The 16,432-nt window shown below is 39.1% G+C and overlaps 1 long non-coding RNA gene across 1 annotated transcript; it reads right to left on the bottom strand.

Annotated features, from left to right (window-relative positions):
• Window positions 1–285: 285 nt before the first annotated feature.
• Window positions 286–1,061, bottom strand: LOC149015639 (uncharacterized). Its single transcript, XR_016173664.1, has 3 exons — window positions 896–1,061; window positions 757–812; window positions 286–681 (listed from the first exon to the last, which is right to left on the bottom strand). It is a non-coding gene; the product is annotated as an uncharacterized LOC149015639 (long non-coding RNA).
• Window positions 1,062–16,432: the final 15,371 nt, after the last annotated feature.

The following is a 16,432-nucleotide window of genomic DNA, read 5'->3' as shown; positions in this document are numbered from 1 at the left end:
GAGAAAAGAAGAGGAAATAAAACCCCTATCGCAATCGCAAGAGAGAAGAAGAGAGAGGCCTCAATCCTAACCAGTTTCAATCAAATGAATGAACCAAACCAAAGGGTATAAATACCTTGGCTCAACTCAAAGTCATAAGGAGCTGGTCGAGTGGTGTTAATCCAAGGAATGAACCACTGTCCAAAGTGCACAAAAGAGGGCATAATTACAGATGAGCCCTCTCAGTTGCAATAATAATAACGACCTAATTACTGATACAGTGTCATGTAATACCCTTAACACAAGCAGACTAGAGTAAAAAAAACTTGATTCATACTAGAGAAAGATTACAGATTTAGAGGTCAGGCTTTAAATCTCAGCTGGAGAAGGAGGCTAAGTCTTTATTGGTTGGAACCTTGGAAAGTTCCATAGTTTTCCAGGTACAAACAAAAGGGAAAAGGTTTTTCAGTGCGAACTACCAAAATTTTTGTTACAGAATATAATTACAGAGACACACAGATCAGTTTGACATGCTACACACAAAATACAAAGTTTCTTTTACATTCTCCCAGGAGACTTGGGTTGATGTTCATTGTTTGCTCCAGTTCCTGAGTAATCTTCGGTTTCAATATTCATTCTGCCCCTTATTGTCGCCTCTTCAAACCCTAGTTCTGCTCCATAGTTTCTTCCCTCCATTAATCCCTGCATCAATTAAACAATAAGCCAGCCAAAACAACTATCCACAGAGAGAGAGAGAGAGAGAGAGAGAGAGAGAACCTGCTCCACAAGTTCTTGGAAAGATGATGGGTCTTCGTTACCCTCCTTGAGGAAAGCTGTAAAACACAGATTTATCTTTGAATAATTATCATTAGAAATATAAAGAAACCCAAGAGATTGACAAGAAATTTGATCTTACGATAATCAGGAAATGTTCTGGAGGAAAGAACAAAGGAGAAGCCCAGAAAGATTATGAGAAATCTAAGAAAAGCCTTCTGTTCCATGTGATCACATGAAAGTACTCCCCAGACAAACTTAATTGGTTCTGCAATGTGATAATGTAGTGGAGTTTCTCATTTTTATCATCCTGAAACTCATGGAAGTAAATAATAATGATGCCCAAAAAGTCAACAAACATTTATTTAGTTAGATGAGCCAAGAGTGCCCAGAAGCTCAATTTGTTTATGTGCTTTTGATCATTTTAAGACTATTGGTAACACATTTCAAGGGGATGCTTATCTGTCAACTTGTTTACTTTTTCCCTTTTTCTGTCGTCAGAAGGAACACATGAGAACCTTGGAATCTACAAATGGGCTTACCAATCGTTATCAAACTCTATCAATATTGATAGAATTGATTGATTTCAGCCCATCCAATTCTAATACTTCAAATCATGCTGTTAATCTTTCAATTATAGAGCATGTGATTATTCTAATTCTGATTGTGATTTTGAATTATCTAATTGGGACGTTCTATCCGCAAAGATAGGAGATTGTACTCCCTTCATACCCTTCAATCACAAGTTTAGAAAGGAAAATTCATCTCTACTCTATCCTGTCAGTATTCAAACGTGTGTCATCCTTTTAAATGTTTGGCGAAGAACTGTGAGGAAAGTACAATCTACCCCTAAAATATTACTAGCTTCATTATGTTTGGGTTAGAAACTTTTGTTCAGATTGAAACGCAGCCCTTTCATTGTCCCCTATATTTTGTTATCTACCGCTTTGTTTTCTTTTCTTACAGAGAACCTGACACTTCTACCTCAATCTTGTTGGGTGAACCTTCACTCTCACTTTCCTTGGAAAAAATCCACCATACACTCATTCTGAAATCTTTTGAAAATGGGATATTTTTTAATGTCTTCAACAATCAAGCACTTTAATTAAAACACTTACTAACCTTGTTGACGACTCCATTAATTTTTCATGTGAAGACTCTTATCTCTCATTCAAATGGATAGCAGAAACCAAATTATTAAACCAAACCCATCAATTGATCCATATAAAAGCTATCAATCCCAACAAGTATTAGGTTTACAATGATTTGTCTAGTAAACCAGTATTAATTGATATTTCGTGGCTGTTGCAAGCAGAACAGCCTGAATCTCTCCTTCTGTGCCAGTTGCTGTGAAATATGTAAGTTTCTCTGTGGGTAGAGAAGACAAATTTCAAAAGAAAAAAAGAGAGAGGACAAATTTAAAGATTAAGCATTTGAAACGTCTTTTGATTAAAAATAGAAAGTAAAAGATCATTATTCTGTCCTGTACACCTGGCATCAGCATAGGTTAATGGAAGCATGCTTAAGATCATGATTTAAAGTATTTCACAATATAATATGATACTAATTGATATGCATTAATATTGGATATAGTCAATACGATTCATATCAACTTGCTTTAAACAAAAACATCGTATTAGATTGCACCAAAATGTATTAACCAGTATAATATAACTAAATATAAGACAATATGTGATAAGGATTGAGGACTATTCGACCACTTCGAGGGGGTCACCTCCAGAGAAACAGATAGGGAAGAAAGACGACTGAGAACGAAGAGTAGTAAATTGTATATTTCCTTCAGGTTTCCCTTACAACATTTATAGCCCAATTCCGGTAATATTCCTCTCTAATATTTCTTTACAAAACTATTTTCCTAACAATGTAACCTCGTATAATGGATCACACAATTCATACCTCATCTAATGGTCCACACAAGTCACACATAATCTGCTAGGGCAACAAGCCTCATCCGCTACCTCTGTGGTCTCGCAGTGTCACGCTTAGTTGTTGTTGGTACGACACCTTCATCATTTGAATCTCGCATGTTTGCAGCAGATGCGGAGTGATCCAGTTTGGGCAGTTCAAGAGTGATCTGGGTGACCCCTTGGTTCGTATCAATATGTTGTGACCTTCAGAGAGAACAAAACAAAAAAGGAGAAAAAGAAAGAAGAATAGCAGGGAAGGAGAAGAATGAAGACTGGGGATAGGAGATAATGTTCTTCAATCATTACATTCCTAGGGCTTCCTACATCCATTTATACATCTTCTGGCAATACCGTTATACCTAGGCTTGATGTTGATTTGGGCAATCATTGGAGAATCAATCAGGGTAAACAATTATCATCCCTTGTCCTCTAGTGGGTGTATTCCTTCAAGTAAGTTGGACTCCTTCCAACCCTTTGAGTGTGTCATAAAGGTGATGTGGTGTTGGCTGTAATGGTTCCATGGTGGCATCCTTCCTTACAGCTTGGATCGTATCATTACTACCTCTAAAAGATCAATTTTGCCCTCAAGGTTGAAGTCTGGAAATTGCTCCTGTAACTTAGAAACATCAACCCATGTGGCATCCTCCATTGATAGTCTTTTCCACTAGATTCAGATTAAAACCTAAGGAATCTAGTGGTTTCCTCACAAAATATATTGAAACTGCACATTTAGGATCTAGAAGTGGAAGTGATTGATGTTGAGAGGGAATAGGGGTGTCTCCAATTTGGGGTTGAGCAATGAGACGTGGAATATGAGATGGATTTAAGAAGTGGTGGGAAAAGCAGTAGATAAGCCACCTTCCCCACCCTTTCCTCAACCTAATAGGGGCTGAAGTAACACCTTGAGAGGTTCGGATGGAGCCTTTGAGCAACTGTGGTTTGTCGATAAAGTTGTAATTTAATGTACACCCCATCCCCATCTACAAAATCACAATCAGTCCTCTCGGTGTTTGCAAAGGTTTTTTACCCTTGACTGTCCTCTTCAAACTTTAGTTTCAATTCATCCAAAACTTGGTCATGAGACATGAGATCTTCTTCCAATGCTACATTATTGGTAATCTGAGGTAGGTATCACATGAGTGGGAGGTGCGTGCCCATACAACACTTGAAAGGGAGTAGTTTCAGTGGCATTGTGATAGGAGGTATTGTACCAATACTCTACCCAGGCTAGGTACCTTCTCCATTGCTTCGGGTTGTCGAAGAAGAAACTACGGAGATACATCTCCAAACATCTAGTGAGAACCTCAGTTTGGCCATTTGACTAAGAGTGGTATGTGGAACTAAGAGCCAATTTGGTGCCCTATAGCTTATGGAATTCCTTATAGAAGTTGCTCAAAAGCAAATGTCATGATCTGTCACAATTGATCTTGATATCCCATGCAAACAGAGGATGTCTGTAATGAAAACCTTTGCTATTTTATGGCTAGTAAAACCATGGGGAAAGGGAGAGAAGTGAACACATATTTTTAACCTATCAATGACACCATGATAGCCACCTAACCCCTAAAATTTGACAACCTCATGATAAAATCCATAGGTGTATCCTCCCACACCTACTCTAGAATAGGGAGAGGTTGAAGTAATCATACAGGATGTGTATGAAATGAATTCTTTTGTTGACAAATCGCATACTGCTCCACATGGCATTTTACCATCTTCTGCATGCTTGCTCAGGTGATACTCGCCACAATTCTCTTGAGAGTTCTCAAATACTTGGAATGTCTGCTAATAAGGGAGTTGTGGAATTCTTCCAACAAGAAATTTTTAATTGGAATCAGCTGGATGCACTAACCGTTGGCGGTGGTAGAGAAGCCCATCTATGTACCAATACCCAAGAAAACCCTATGAATCTTCCATAAGCCCTTTACAGATGAGCTGAAGTTTGTTAGAATTTGCCACTTTGATGCACAGATCAGCCAAGAATTGGCGGAAGGGATTGTGATGGATAGGGTTTCCATCTTCACCTTAGGAGTATGTGAGAGGGAATCAACTGCCTGACTTCCTTGCCCTAGTTTATAAATAATCTCAAGATCAAATCCAAGCAATTTCACTAACCATTCCTATTAAATTGACAGTTTGGTAGTCTGCAACATGAGTTCCCTCAAACTCTTATGATCAATCAATATATAGAACCTCTAACCAAGTAGTTACTGGCGCCACTGCATGATGGCTTGCGTTATGGCTAACATTTCTCGGTTGTAGGTTGAAGAAGCTTATGCCCTCGATGATAGTTTTTTACTCAAATAGGGCAATTTTGAATGCGTTGTCTCTGAGTTAGATGTACTAAGAACCCATGTACATGAGCTTGATTCAAATCTTCAATCTCTACCGTTATTGACTTCAATTTCTACCCTTTCGCTGCCTGAATGTGCATTTACTCCTCTAAGCATATAAGTGATGGGCCTCTAGGGTGTCCAAGATTTTCCGTATATGTTATTCTTCATGACTTAAGAATGTACTAAGGGGATTAATGAGCCCAAAGGGCATCTCAAAAATTTGTAGTGCCCCTTATGAGTGTGAAGCACTGTCTTGCGCACATCCTCCTTGTGTACTTTGATCTGATGATATTTAGACCGTAGATCCAAGTTCGAGAAATATTGGGCCTTATGTAACTTATCAAAAAGTTCATCCATCATTGGGATCGAAAACTCATCTTTGATTGTGATGGAATTTAAGGCCCTATATCCCATAAGAAAATCTCCTTGTGACGTCCCTTTTTTGAAAAGTGGGACTGGTGATGAGAATGGGCTCACACTAGGTTGGATTATACCACCGTCCAACATAGATGCTACTTGGTGCTCCATCTCCCCCTTTTGAAAATGTGGGTGGTGATATGGACGTACGTTCATGGGTTGAGATCCGAGTTGAAGGAATATGGAGTGGTCTTGGCCACGTTTTTGGGGAAGGCATGTGGATTCTTCAAACAAGGGCCCATGTTGAGATAGGAAGGCTTGTAACTCTAGGCTGTGGATTTCGGCCGGCCTATTCATGGTTGATTCCAATCCAATTTATAGAGGGTTACAAATGTTTGGGCCTTCATCACTTTTTATGATCCATGAAAATCTAACTGGGTGAGTATTGGGCTGACATCACTGATAAACTTGATTGCATGACCTAGCTGGGTAAATTGTAGGGTGAGTCAACTATAATCAAACACAATTGCGCCTAACATGGACATCCATTGGACTCTAAGAATCACATCCCCAAACATAGTCATACCTTTATATGGAGTTTCTGAATTAATCCTTCACATGCCAATCTATTGCCATCGCCTACAAGCACAGTGATGGAAATTGCAGGTTCTATTGGCAATCCAAGTACCCCATGGCTCTTCATTGCACAAATATGTGAGTGCTTCCCCCGTCCATAAGAATCTAAAGGGGTCACCCCTCAATCGTACTTCTTGTGAATCTCAGTGTGGTAGTGGAATTCATAGCTATTAGTGAATGGTAGGAAAGTTTTGTGGTAATCGCTTCTTTCACTACTGGTTCCTCTCCCACTTCAACTTCAGCATAAGGCTCCCCTCCTCTTAGCGGTTCTCTTATATCATATTCCTAAAGGAATAATTGTCTACCTTTACTATTATTCCCAAGGATGTATTGCTCTTTAAAGTTATAGTATAATTCATTTTCTCTATGTTGTTGCATCTCTATTCAGGTCAAGCGTTTGATGGGGATCGAAGGAGGGGATTGCAGTGGTAAGGGTAATGGTTTGATAGTTGGTGTTGGAAGTAATAGTGGCTGTGAGGATATAGGAATGGCCTTGATAGATCCCTGTTGCTTTTTCTCTTGCAGCCTTGCCATGCCCACGGTGCTAGCCATTTTTGGGGATGAAACATCATTGCCTCGTCTCTTATCTCTAACTTTAAGGAAGCAAGTAGGTAACCCATCACTTGGTTTGCAAGATCCTCAAATTGAGCCCAATATTCAGCAATAGAAGCAATTTGGGTCCACTTGTGGGTCGTCAAATGGTGAAGGCCCAAACAGAACTTCTAATGCCTTTGTGAATACAGCTCACCTCAGGGGTGCTAGCATTCTACATCCACATAAACCATTGGAGTGCAATACCGCCCATGTTGAAGGGGGATATCAACAATTTTTGTCATCCTGGATGGAGTGGTACTCGTAGAAACGCTTTGCTTTAAACCTCCAACCTTCTTGATATGTTACATTAAACCTTGGGAAGTCCAGTTGTATAGTCCAAGTCTGTATTGTTCCAAGAATGTGAAGAAGATGAATCAAGTGTAGTAGGTGATCTTATTTAGTGATCAAACACAAGAAGATGCAATGGTTGTTCTAGCCTTCCGTCCATGCAATCAAGCGCAGGTCCAACTTAGGCAAAGTTTCCTTCTACTTTGTGATAGCTCCTTAAAGTGAACTAATTTGCTCTATGTGTGTAGTGGGCGTTGCAGCTAATTGCTTCACCACCTCATTAAGATGTCTATTTTTGGTTCCTTCCACCATTAATCTAGTAGGTTGGACCAATTGTTATTGTGATAACCCCAACCCGAATTGTAGGTCCATGAACCCGAGCATCCAATAGCAAGAATATGGTGAAGCCCTAGCCTTGTTGGGAACTGGAAGAAGATCTAATTAGAATCCTAATGGTTTGGGCAGTGGACATCCAACTCAAGGGAGATAGAGTTGGGAGATGCCACTAAGTTAGGTATGAGCTTTTTACATGAACCCTAGGCCTATACCAATGTTTGGGACTATTTGAGAGGGCAAACCACAAAGTACTAGGGGACGGTGACTTAGGGCGGTCGATTGACCAAGCAACCTCCACCCTAGGCTATTGATTGGACTAGTACAGGAAGTTTTGTCTCTTTTTCCCCTAGCACCTTATTTAAAGCCTTCTAAACCCTGTTTTTGCATTATTTTAATACAAAGGCAATTGTGGCCTCCAACAAGGTCAGAGAGCATGGGGTGGTGAAGAGAAGACCCATTCTTGCGGATATTCTTGCAGAATTTCATTGATTTTTGCATCTTAAAAGTAAGTGGATTAACTAATTCTCTTTCTCTCCATTATTCTATTGTTTTAAGAGTGGTTATTCTGTGAAACCTCTGCTAAAAGAGGATTTGATTCGGAAAAATATTGATTTGCCATGGATCTCGATTAAATCATACCAGGAGAATAGGTCATATATCTATTTTAATGGTGGATTCTCTCAAAGAAGATTTTTAAGGTTTGGATCTAAATGTTGATTAGTTTTTCATGCTTTCAAAGTTGGGGAAATTTTTATAGTGATTCACTGGAGCAATCTAAGCCTAGGATCATCCCAAAGCATATCTAAAATGGGAGATTAGAGGTTAGATTTCAGACCTAGAAATTTTCCAGTGTGAGTAGGTGGTTGCTATAGGCAATCTGTTGGCCAACCAACCGGCCCAAGCAACTAGCCCTGTTCCAAAAGTTGTTTTGATGATTGATTTTGTATTTTTGATTCCTAAGCATGAATGTAATTGTATGGACATGATCATGGGACTTACTGGGATCTACTAGAGTGTTGGGTTGTGTGGAACTAAATCATTTAACAAGTTTTATCCATTAGACAAGTAAGGAAACAATTACATTTATACTTAATTGTCTAATATGTTGTTTTCTTTAATATTCTAAGCATGTCTACATTATGTCTGTATGATGTAACTATTGTTTATGCAGGATTAATTACAGCATGTAAATCATGAATACTTATAATTGTTCTTTACTTAAGTACATGATGTGATATAACAATTTGGGTGACTTTGACATGAGGAATGCCTAGGTTTGGTATTCCTAGCCTTAAACATCAGGGACTGTGGTCTAGTAGGCCATTGTCCTTGGTGCCTCTAGTGCATCTTTTACTTGTTTTTTATTCATGTTAAGAAGTCTAGATGCACGGTTAAGTTACTTATTTACATGTTATTACCCTTTTGGCAAGGATATTGAAGCCGAGTGACCCATTATGACACTGTCTGGGGCTTCTCAAAGAGGTAACCAGTTCGTGAGGAGACACAGAGACCAGTATTATCTTATAGGCATCCAAAAAACGGCTCGGGTGTCATGAAGAAACATGAAAGGCATCTGCCCTAACATATGTGGATGATCATAGCGCTCTAGAATTTTATTCTAATAGAGATAGCTAGTATATGAGGAATAACATTCCAAGATGAAGAAGGATACTGGACCAAAAGGGCACTAGGCATGAAAAAATATATCTAGACCATATGTAGTGTATTACTGTATGACCTTGCATTGGGTATAGAAATCCCCAACATGTAATAGTAAACATACCAATGGTTGTGGTGAGAGAGTGTGGCCTAATAACCCTAGCCAAGGTGTGATGTGGACCATACGCCTATGCCTGGCATCCCAACAAAGGTAGCCAATTCATGAGGATACAGAGTGACGAGGCTTCCCAGAGGAGGTTGTTGTTCATCTTAATGCATGTCTCCCTAGGTAGAGACTAACATAGTTAGTTTATTAGTTGTATACTTAGCATGTCATTGCATTCCTTACATTCTTGTATTCATGCTATCATGGTATTTATGTGGATTGCTCCCTTGCTATGTTCTATAAACTTACTCCTTATGGATTTTCCTTATTTTCTCTGATGGCTATACAGGTACAGAAGAAACCCTATATCCAAGGGAGATCTCCACTGAAAATATACTAAAGACCCCAGTGGGAGTTAGTTACGATGAGCACGAAGTTTTGTGTGGATGTTTGGTGTTCTCTTACTAGTGCGTATTAATAAAGACAATCATTGTTGCTCACCGTTTGAAACTTAAGATTAAGAATGGGCTAATGACACCTTTTATAGAATAATTTGAGGAGAAAACCCATGAAATGCTTAAGAACGACTGTAAACCTTGATTAGACTATTACCTTGCTTCCGCTTACAGACTTCATTTCAGATATTCCTTGAGATTCATTTTTAGAACTTTGAACATTTATTATTCTAATTAATTGATGAACTTACTATTTCTTACTCTTGATTGGGGTATTATGTGTTTTATTTATTATTGAGACTGTAACCTAATCTTGTGACTGTGAATTACATCAATGGGTTGTTGGGGGTAAATCTAATACTATCGGGTGGGGTGTGATAATTATGACCTTCAAAGAAAACTTAACATAAGAGGGGGAAACAAAGAGGGGAAGATCGAAGACAAGGGATATGAGATAAATGTTCTTCATTACTTTCTGAGGGCTTCTTGTATCCATTCATACACCTTTTGGCAACAACATTATACTTAGGGATTGATGCTGATTTGGGTAATGATTGGAGATCAATCAAGGTAGAATAGTTGTCAACCCTTGTCCTCTAGTGGGTGTATGCCTTTAGATAAGCTGGACTCCTAACCCTTTGAAAGCGTCATAAAGGTTTTGTGGTGCTGTCTGTTATGGTTCCATGGTGTCCCTCCACAGTGGCATCCTTCTTTCCAACTTGGATCGTATCATAATACGTTTCTTAAAATCACCTGACGCATACAATATTCGATATTGATACTCGAAACGTTGCTTAAGATCATCAATACAATGGAGGATCTTTTAGAAGAGGGTAGGTGGGAAGTTTTAGGCACATTTGATATATAAGAATGTAAATTATCATGGTATTAGTGATGATGGTGGCTAGGCATGCTTTAAAATATGAAATGATTAAACAATTTGATGACAATAAACTATGGGTAACGATGACAACTATGAAAGAGGATTAAAATAAACCATCCCTTTTAAGAAAAATTATTAGTTTTCATTTTCATTGTGTTTAGGTCATTCTTTATTCAAAACTCAGTATGTAAAACAAGTACAAGGTCTCTATCGACAGAAACAAGAATTGTTATGAAATTAGAACTGAATCAGAAAAAGAATCAATGGTATTAAAACCGAATCATTTCGAGTCAATGTGAATGCAAGTTTGAGTTTGGCTCATTAAAGTCAAAAGGACTTCAAGTGGGTGGTTTTGTTTTTTTTTTTTTTTTTCCTTGGGCCGGTGGGTGGTTAGCAATGTTATTATTGTTCTAGTTGATACTAAAACAGACCCTGTTGAATGCAAGTTTCAAGTTCAACATTAAGGTGATTTATCTATGGCCAACTCAATTTTTAGATGGAATGATGGATCGAAGAGGAGAGAGAAGGTCTGGATACTGGGGAAAGGAATCAAAGGAGTGCTGCTTGTATTGATGAACAGGCTACTTAGGCACCAGTTAGGAAGATGACCTATGTAAGGGTTGTTGGGGGAGGATCCAATTTTTCTGTGGACAATCTTCCAGATCCAATTCAGGCGTATTGGGCGAAATCTCGCCATTTTATCGCTTTACCGCCGAAAGTAACGATATCTCGCCATACTTTCACTGCATCAATAGCTGCTTTTACCTTTCCATGCTCCTCTTGTTCAGATCCACGCACAACAGCTACGGTGTCTTTTAAGTTTTAACAAGGATAAGGTTCTGTCAGACAAGTTGTTTGTGGATATCATTTTGACTTCCATATCCTCAAGACATTGTTGAACTTCCAACAAGTTCTTCTGCAATGAGTCCTTCGCCTCAGTGAGCAATTGAAGGCTTCCCTCCTCTTCTTTGTTTAGACAGTCAATTGAACTACGGCTGCTATTGCTACCGGGAGACTCAGCAGAGCTGGTGGTGCTAGGGCTGTCTTCGCCTCTGAAAATAGAAGACACGCCGGGAGCTAGTTCTGATTCCTCGTCTGCTCTCCCGAGATCCTCAAAATCCATTGTAGTTGCATCGAAACCCTGCATCTAAAACAAGCGGAGATGGTGAGGGAGTTCGTCTTAACCAGCGGAGAGAGCGAGGGAGACACAAAGACAAACTGACAAAGACCAGGAGAAAAGTCGAGAACACGGTAGAAGAAGAAGAAAAACTGGGTGGAGATTGTCAGATTGGATAAGTGATAATGAAATTAAATGAAAAATAAGGAACCACGTGTGAGGAAGAGTCTAATGACCCACCCAAATTCCTGATTTCCTTCCCACGAAGACATCCTCATGACTGAATTGAACTTTGGAGTCACGTGCATGGGCCCCACTAATAAATATGACAGATACTAGGGAATACGCATGCCAACAACCTGAATGAACCATCAACCATGGATGTCATATCTCGCCGAAATATCGGCGAGAAATATACATATCGCCCGGTTCCCGGGCAGCGAACCGGGGCGATATGAGCGAACTTTCGTTCCCTGGTTCTAAGTAGAGATTAATTTCTCAAGGGAGGTAATTGCAAATTCCCAAAATTTAGGGGCAGACTATCTTTCTCTTTTGGGCTCTACAGCTAGGCCCAGAATAATATGATACTCAATACCGATACCTTAGACATGGGAGAATGACTACAAACTAGTCCAACGTGCATGCGCACCATGGATTTTGAATTGTACCCACATTGGGAAATGCAAGCATCTTAACGATCTCCTTCAAACCAAAATTATTTTTGTTTTACCCATAGGGAAGGTGACCCTAATTAAAGAAATTCATGTATAATTTTGGGGGGGAAATCACACTGGAAGGGGGGCGCAAGCCAAAATGCATCGAGAGAGATCCTCTCCTCCTGGGCAGCCCATCCCCCCATCCCCACTCTTTGGATTCGGCAACCTATGTACCATGGGTAGGCCATGTGTCGGCACAACTCAGAGGATGGAGAGATGGGGGATGGTGCCTTTAAGGCTCCAATGTCCTACTATTTGTAGACAATCCTTTACTCTTAGTCTGGTTTGAGTTTTTGAGCCCTATCGCATTTCAAATAGCGAAGAAGCAAAATCTAATTTCGAAAACGATAATTGACAAAATTAAATTAATGCATAAAAAATAATAACTTGATAATCTGATTATAAATCACATAAAACTAGACTTCTGATCAAATAACTGCATTCAAGACCCTCAAATTTCTAACAGTTATAATCTAGAAACCTATACAGTCAAAATACTATTGCTAACATCCATTCAATACTGGATTTAAATACCCCAAATTCACTACGGATTTAAATAAGGCAGCTCAAGGACACGAACCAAATCCAAAAATTGAGAATAAACATATGTATGTTCTACCAAAGAAAAGAGAAAAAAAGTTAAACATTTAAAACATAAATAAGAAGTACCATCTTATGCGAAAACCATTTTTTTGCAACCATTGTAGGAATATTATTGAATCTAAACTTATAATTCGGTAGCAGAAGGCATTCAAACCAATGTTTCCCACACCTAGTAGTGGATATTATATCGAGCGACACTCACTCTGTCACTCACAATGTGCTAATTCGTCTCCAAAGCATCAGCCTAAGTTCACCTAACATCTCTCAAGTAATATGGTCAGGTGACATGTTTGTCTCATACTCTTTGTTGACACTAGACATGAGGGATCGATAACACAAATAGATTCTTCACCAACATACACTAATATGTGTACTAGCATGGCATATAAGAGCTATAATAGCAATGTTATGGGTAAATCACCCATTACCAGTTCGTACCAGGTCAGCAAATGGTCTAAGAACGACACCGAAGTCAAACCGTGAATTACGCTGAAAGCTAATCGTGGACGTCGGTCCGGAAATAAACATCTGTCGGTCCAAATAAGATCTCGACAGAAGATAAAATCTATAAATTGGAAAGAGACGAAGGCAAAGGTACGTCATTTCAATAACCATTGAAGCTAGTCTGCAATTTTCCTGCCTTTTGTTCTTTTAAACCTAGGGTTCTCAAGAACTCTAGATTTAATTCATCCCAAACTCCACTGACTTGATCGTCAGAGGTAGATTGCCGATCAACTCGTTTCTAACTTTGTTCTTTAGGTAATTTGCAGGTTAGCAGTGATTCAATCAGTTCAGACTAGAGCAATCCAACTTGGTGAGGTCTACAATCTTGGGAGCTTTGACACCAACATTTGACACCGTCTGTGGCAAATTGAGCAATAAGTCATGGCTCAGCTACCAAAAGAGCAAGATAATGTATCATTGATTGAAGCCATGGAGACAAGTCAAAGAGATGATCGAGCAAAGAGTAACAAAAGAAGGACGAAAGAAGCGACGTTGCCACCGCCAGCACCTTCGATGCTAACTCGCCAGAAGCAAAAAAACTCTTAAAGGACAATCTCTTCGTCTCTTGGAGCTTCAGAACCAGCAAGGAACTCATCCATAAGAGATGCCATCAGGAGCTTCACAAGTGGTGATTTGCAATTGATTTAACTTCAAATGGAAAATATGCAACATCAGATCCTTGAGACTCAGGATCTCATGAGGACATACATTCGTCAAGCCAGAATACCAACGCCAATAGGAATGGCAATTTGAACAGTACATGTTGAGCATTGAACTCCTCTTTCTCAAGTTGAAGTGGTTCCAAACCAGATTCCTCAAAAGCAAGAGCCGAGGCAATGCCACAGAGAATTAGATCTAAATCGCGAGGGTTGTGGACAAAGTTTTTATACAAGTCAACATAGTGTTCCACCAATTGAGGTGGAAGACCAAATTTTGACTCAGAGAGATAGGAGACCTCTTGTAAGCAAGAGCGTGCAAAGTAAAAAATTTGGAAGCAGGAGAAATCAAAGAGAACAAAGACAAAACTCAGTTCGCAGCCACTCAAGCATACATGGATCTGAAATTAGCAAGAGGTTCCGGATCCTCGGAAATCAAATTTGGAGACAAGTAAACAAGGAGAACGAAGAAAACATTTGTGAATCCATTAGTCAAAATCCTTTTTCCAAGGAGATTATGGAGACTCCACTTCCTCATAACTTCAAATTCCCGATGTTCACTATATATGATGGAAGTACATATCCATTGGAGCACCTTGGCCAATTTAATTTTGTCATGATGCTAGAAGGAGAATCGGAAGCCTTGTAAGTGCAAATCATTTCCTTCATCATTGAAAGGACCAAATTCAATATGGAATTTTAGAGAATTCTACAAAAGTTTTTGTCTCATGATTCCAAAGTAGCATGAAGACCAATAAGACTGCTGACAATCTAGTAGCGATTCGTCAGAACTAGGAGAGTCAATCTGCAATTACATGAAGAGATTCAATCAGGAGTCAATCCAATTCAAAGATTCAAATGAAGCGGTAGCTTATGATGCTATGTTCAGAGGACTGACAGATGAATAGTTGCTCGAATCTCTAATCATGAACAAACCTACAAGCATGCCATAATTAATGACTTGTTGTAACCAGTATGCAAACATGCAAGAGATCTTGCAAGCGAGGAAATAAACAGATGGAGGAGGAGATAAGAAGAAAGAAAGTGGAACACTATGTTCTTACTAGAGAGACCAAAGAAATGACAAGGATTTTTCAAAAAATGATAATAGAGGCAGAAAGAATGATCAGTACACTCCATTGAATGCCAAAAGGTTAGATATATTAATGCAAGTTCAGGACTAGAGATTCTTAAGGTGGCCAGCTCCAATGATAGCCAGAGCACATGATCAAAATCCAAATAAATTATGGACATGAAACAGATGAATGTAGAGTCCTAAAATAAAATTGAACGGCTAATCAGCTAAGGGCGTTTGAATTGCTATGTCCAATTAAGGAACGGTGGTCAGCAAAGAAATAAGGACAAGCCATAGAGATGGAACCACTAAGATCTAGAAAAAGAAGAAGTTAAAAAGGGTGAGTATTCAGATTCTCCATAGGAGGATCACGAAGATCCAAAGCCTTAGCGGAAGCGGTCACTAGTTAGGCTATTTTGGTAGTATTGACTTGACTTTTGTGGCCAAGTCAAAAGCACATGTGAGATTTGTTCAGTTGGTAGAATCACAATCAATTCCAAAGCGAATTAAAAAGACAAAAGAAATAATCTTCACAGAAGAAGAGATGATTGGAATTCAAGAGCCACATGATGATGAAATTGTCATAGTTACAGAAAATGCAAATCATGATGTTCATAGAGTTCTGATACATATGGGATCTTCAGTAGATATTTTATCATATGAAGCTTTCCTGAAATTGAAGCTTGACTCTATGAAACTAAAACCTTCTGGGACTAGGTTGTTTGGTTTTACTGGAGAATCAGCTCCTATCAAAGAAACAGTGGAGTTGACCAAAACACTTGGGACTCAATCGAAGACAGTGACAATTGTGACAACCTTCTTGGTGATCAAGAGTTTGTTAGCATACAACATGATTCTGTGCAGACCGACATTGAATGCAATTGGAGCAATTGTATCCACGAGACCTCTAAGGATGACAAGGAGTTGGAGATTGTAGATCAAATCAAAGGTTTTCTAGACAATGTTATACAACATTCCTCAAAGACCCAAAGGCTCAAGGTAAAGCCTTGGCCCTGACTAATGAAGTCATGGACAACAAGGATGAAGATAAAATCCAAAGAGGAGAACCAATGGAGAAGTTGGAGAAAATCTTCTTCAAACCTGATGATTCAAGGAAAGGAACCATGATAGTAGCGGAACAATCTGAAGAGGACAAGAAGTTGCTGACAAATTTTTTCAACAAAATTCTGATATATTTTCCTGGTCAACACAAGATATGCTAGGTCTAAGCGGAGATGTTGCGGAGATGTTGTGGAGCATAGTCTTTGGATCAATAACACAATAAATCCAGTGAAACAAAAAAGGAGAATTTTTCTACAAAGAAGCATGAAGCAATAAAGGTGGAAGTCGAAAAAGCTTAAGAAATCGGGTTTTATTGAGCAGATTGAGTGTCCAATCTGGCTAGCAAATGTTGTGTTGGTGAAAAAGCA

The sequence above is a fragment of the Hakea prostrata genome, chromosome 5 (assembly GCF_041222555.1).
Source record: "Hakea prostrata isolate BN-2017 chromosome 5, UWA_Hpros_2, whole genome shotgun sequence".
Classification (NCBI taxonomy): Eukaryota; Viridiplantae; Streptophyta; class Magnoliopsida; order Proteales; family Proteaceae; genus Hakea; species Hakea prostrata.
This window is presented reverse-complemented; position numbering and strand designations above follow the sequence as displayed.